Raw genomic sequence first — 5,259 nt, 5'->3', positions numbered from 1 at the left:
TTTCTTACCTAGCTTCTATCGTGCTTAAAAGCTATTTTATAAAATCACTTTTTTGAAATCTATATATGCAAAATCATAGTAGGAGTAGCCCTGTTGTGTTTTTTTTAGCCTTATTTTTAATGTGGAGTACTTCCAATACTTTCACATTAACGTTAATTTTTTTCATTCTTTGCCTATATTCGATGAGCTTCTGGGAGAACAAAAATTGTCATTTATGTAATGAAGATATGTTCCCAAATTTGATTTAGATAATTAACAGTCAGTGAATTTTTTTTTCTATAGCGGCAAATAAATCTATAGTTGACAGAATTTTTTTTCGCATAATAATATTATAAAAATCAAACTCAGAAATCGTTAGCCATTCACAGCTGTGCTGATTGCGTAGAAGATTTTTTAAAATGCATTTTAAAAATTGTGTTTGTAGTTGGAAAAATATCAAAAAATATTTGATTTTATTAATTAAACTCTTTTTAAATTTTACTGATACCAGCACGATGAGCCCGCCCGTTTAAATTTGAACCGCTCTTGATGTATAATACACGTTTAATCAAGCTAAGTTTCTCTTTTAAACCATCTTTTCATCGCAAAATCTTCAGTTAACTGATAGATAAGCTGCCTATTATACCTTGGGTACAGGAAAGGTGCTTTTGTTTTTCCTTTTTCTATTTTTGTTGCCTAATGTCTTTTTGTGTTAAAAAATTTATTTTTTTTTTGAAAGAGTACACAAATTTTAGGCAAACAATATTTTTTTTATTTGATGTAGCTAGTTGTTTTTATTTTACATTTTTATTTTTGTTTTTGTTTATCCTTATATAGAACCTTACTAAAGAACTTAACTAGGAAACAAAAAATTCCATTATTCATTGCTATTTGAGATTAATAGAGTGTTAAATTTATTAAGTAGACGTGTGCATTTTACTTCCGTATCATTTATAAAACCGGATGAGCTACAAAAAAAAAATAAAAATAAAAAAACAAAAAAAGACTGAACATGACAGAAAAAGTTCAAAGTGCTTTCGATTCTATTCATTTCATTTTTTTTTTAGCATTTAATTTTTCTTTGTCGTACGCTCTGCTATTGTTGCTGTTGTTATTCTTGTTATAGTCTAAAAGAATCGTTAAAGGATAATTTTTGCTACATTTGTCGATTATAATCATTGACTCTAATATGTTTTTAATGAAGGAAATATCATGAGGAAATTATTGTAATAGAAAAAAAGTAAAACTATGAAAACAAAATTTTTTCTTTTGTTTTTTTTTTGGTTTTCCCATAAGAAAATTTTTCCGTGTATAAAAATTTATTTTCTAAGCAATTTTCTATGCTATTTAACTTTAAACTTTGCCACATATACCAAAAATATGTTTTATAACGATTAACAATTTTTATAGAACAGTATAATTGGAATAGAGAGAGAGAGAGAGAGGGGTAAGTAGAGTGTGAGAGCATAAAATAAAAAATTATCTGCTCATATTAAAAAATATTTTTAAAATTCTTAATGTGAAAATCAATATTGGAAAATTTTAATAAAACTTTTTGTATTTAATATTCTATGTTTTTCTAAAATAGAAGACAAGGTCATAAAGTAAAATGGAATAATAAAATAGACAGTAAAAGAAAAGGTTACGAAGAAGACAATTTACAAATTATAAAGTAAAGTGTTGGCTTAAACGTTTTTTAAAAGTTATAACACCTATAATGGTGGCAGCTATATTCAAATATTTTGGTGGTAACATATTTACATATATTGGACGCCCATAAAAGTTTTCACTTTTCCGTGCATAGTAATTGTATTGAAGGTCAACGTGCACATTGAAAATCTACCTTTTAAACAAAGAATTATTTTCTTATGTTTACATGGTACATAAATTTTAGGTTCAATTTCAGTATTTAAGATGTAAATTTTTAGAATGCAAAGATTTCTTAAAATTTTTCCTAATTAAAAAAAAATTCAAAATAAAATTAAAGTGATTACGAGTACATAAAAAAATTTCTTAAAACCTACAGTAAGTGTAATCTCATAAGAGAACAACAACGAAAAGTGAATATTGAGTAATTATTACCTCCACCTACCTCTTCTAAAGAATAATGTAATTTATCGACAAAATTCAGCTAAACAATTGATAAAATTTAATTGTATGCACAAAGAAAAAAGGTAAAGTTCAAAGTTTTAAATTTGTTTTTATCTCTTTCAATCCTAGGTATATGTATAATAAATTCTGTGAACAATATTCTTATATGCACAAAAATGTTATGCATTCAGTTGCACTAAGAATATAAATCTTGTTGGTTTTTATACTTACTTCTTGTCCTTTCTTTCTCTCTACCTATCTTTCTACTTTATTTCTCTATACTCTTTATGTAAAAAATTTTCATACTTAAAAAATCTCTCTTAACCAGAATAATTTTCTTCGGAAGTATTTTTGTTATTATGTTCCTTTCATGCAAATCCTTTGCGCACTTATCGCACCTATTAATGAATTTGGGATATGAAAAAAAAAAGTGAAAATTAAAAACATGCTACTTTAATGGTTTTCTTTGTGTTTTGTCTTTGTCATAGGTAGGGACTGTGTACCGCTATCGTTTCTACATTGCTCATTTCATCCTAAACTAAAAGTGGTAATAATTCATATTTTAATACAAAACCATTTTGAATTTCCAGATGATTTTTAATAATTTCTATCCGAATGTTTTTTAATTTATAAAGTTAGATATGCTACAAAAATGTTAATTATTATAGTTTAAAGAATTATGTAATAAAAATATTTTATTTGTAAAATAGCTAGTATAGAAACCGTTTAAATTTAAAGAGCTTTGAGCTAATACATCATTAAGGACCAAAAATTTATAATTCTCGTAATACTCTAAGGGCATCTATTAAACTAAAAATTTGAAAAGTACTACAGTGTTTTGAATTTTGGTTCAACCTGCAGAAAATAGAATTGATTTAAGTAGTGTTTATCAAAATTTTAAGGTAAAATCAAATCTAAGTCAACTCGATAGGTTTTTAAAGAATAAATTTTTAGTATGCGTTCAGTTACTAAAATTTCGTTACATTAGGGAGTTTTAATGTTATTGACATTTTGAAAAGATACCTTTTTTTGCTTACCAAACAACGCGAGAATAAAAAAATTGCATAGGTTTAGGGGCAAAACAGTTTTGTACGCGAAAATATCAGTTTTTTTATTGTTTAATAGCCTGAGAATTTTAAATAACGTTAGAATTGTACATATTAGATTATTTTTTAAAAATTAAAGTTCTCTAAATACCTAACTAAATATCTAAGACCTTTTATACAATATTAAGAAGCAAGGGAACAAATTTTATTTCTACTTCTAATTTAAAATTGTTCAGATTGGAATAACACACCAAATTTTTAGGGCAGACTTGCAATTAATCTAAAAATTAGAAATGATAGAAAATTAGAAATGATAATCAACTGATTTAAACGAGATATGAAAAGTATAATGATGTCTGAGTGTCATTTGACAAGAAAATTAGTCAATTTTTATTAATTTTGTAGCTATGCGTTCAATCTCATTCAAATTAAATTTATTCTCGATACCATTCACATTAAAACAAAATCTCGTCTCATAAAATAGTACATTGCCAGATTGCATGACTGCAGTGTATTCAGGTGTATTTTATGTTACAACCAAATAAGATTCGAGATCATTTAATAATAAATAATCGAGGTATGCATTCATATTAAATAAAACAAATATTAAAATTAAAAATGCTTATACTAGGCAAGCAGAATAATTTTAAAAAATTTATCAACTTGGTATTTTCTTTCATATTATTTTAAATTAAATAAGAAGGTATGTATTTATATAAAAAATAATTAATATACTCACACACACAAATTACAAAGTTTACAGGATATGCAAAGCTGGAAAAGCAATAAAAATTTACCTTTACTCTAATCGCAAAAGCAGTATTTTTCGGTTACAAAAAAAATCCCAGCTTTTTATTTACATTTTTGCTGTTATTATTATTGTTGTAACTGTTGTTATTGTTTTATTTTTTTTTTCTGGCTATTCCTATATCTAATTTTTCTTATATCTCTCTTTTATTATTTATATATAAAGTACACATGCTCCTATATTATTTATTAAATACTTAAATTTAGATAAGAAATCATATTTCCAAAGTGACTAGGTCCATTTGAGGTTTCTGGGTTAGTTAACACCTTTAATATGTGTGAGAAAGTAGAATATGAAAAAGAAAGGGATTATAATTCGTTGCCAACTGTAATGACAACTTTTAATAAATCAATTAATGAATTTTTTGAATTTTTAATAAATCAAAGACAAAATGGTTACAATATTTTTTATTTAATTCGTCATATTTAGGTTATTTGGGGTAAATCGAAAATATTGCATAAAATTTAAAATGATTAGAATAAATTATTTCCAGTTTATACCAAGTTAACATCGAAATTCACAATGTGTAACTGCACTATAATACCCGGAGAAATACTTTTGAGACCATTTATAACAAAAAACATTGAGACTTCATCTGAACCAGAGGTTCCCAAACTTTCCCCTCGTAGACCCGTTGTCGTGTTTTTGAATTTTTGATAGACCCCCTTAATACTTATTTAATTAAATTCATATTTTTTGTAGATCTCTAGCAGGTCTTCACGGACCCCTGGGGATCTATATAGACCACTTTGTGAATCCCTGCTCTAAACTTTTATTGTGGATTTATTTCATACATTTCTACTAGAAATTTGTTTATTACTTTAATTCTTTACCTGTGTGATGAGTACAGCATTAAATAAATGTTGTGTTATTGCTTTACCTTACAACAGTATGTATACGTACTGTAATTTTTTTTATTATAACAGTTTTTTGTTCTTCTTTTGGTTTTTCTCATAAATTCTAATATCTGAATGGATATTTAGTACCTGCTATCTGTATGTATTACGTTCTTATGTATAGATATTTTATATTTTTATAATATACATACTATACATGTATATGTACAATTTAAAAATAAAAAAAGACAACAGCAAATACATATAAAATACCACCTTTAATAATACTGATGGGGGAGAACAAAACAATACTTTAAGAGTATAAAAATCTTATCAGACGCTCTAAACGAGCACAAAAACAAACACAGCAACTGAGCAAAAAAAACTTCCGAATGAATGAGAAGAATAAAAAAAATCACGAACAATGAATGAACAAAAACAAAAAGAACAAAAAACAAAACAATAAAAAATGGAGTCTTCCGGATTTCACCGCACAAAA

Source organism: Condylostylus longicornis, unplaced genomic scaffold (assembly GCF_029603195.1).
Source record: "Condylostylus longicornis isolate FDR11 unplaced genomic scaffold, ASM2960319v2 ptg000040l, whole genome shotgun sequence".
NCBI lineage: Eukaryota > Metazoa > Arthropoda > Insecta > Diptera > Dolichopodidae > Condylostylus > Condylostylus longicornis.
This window is presented reverse-complemented; position numbering follows the sequence as displayed.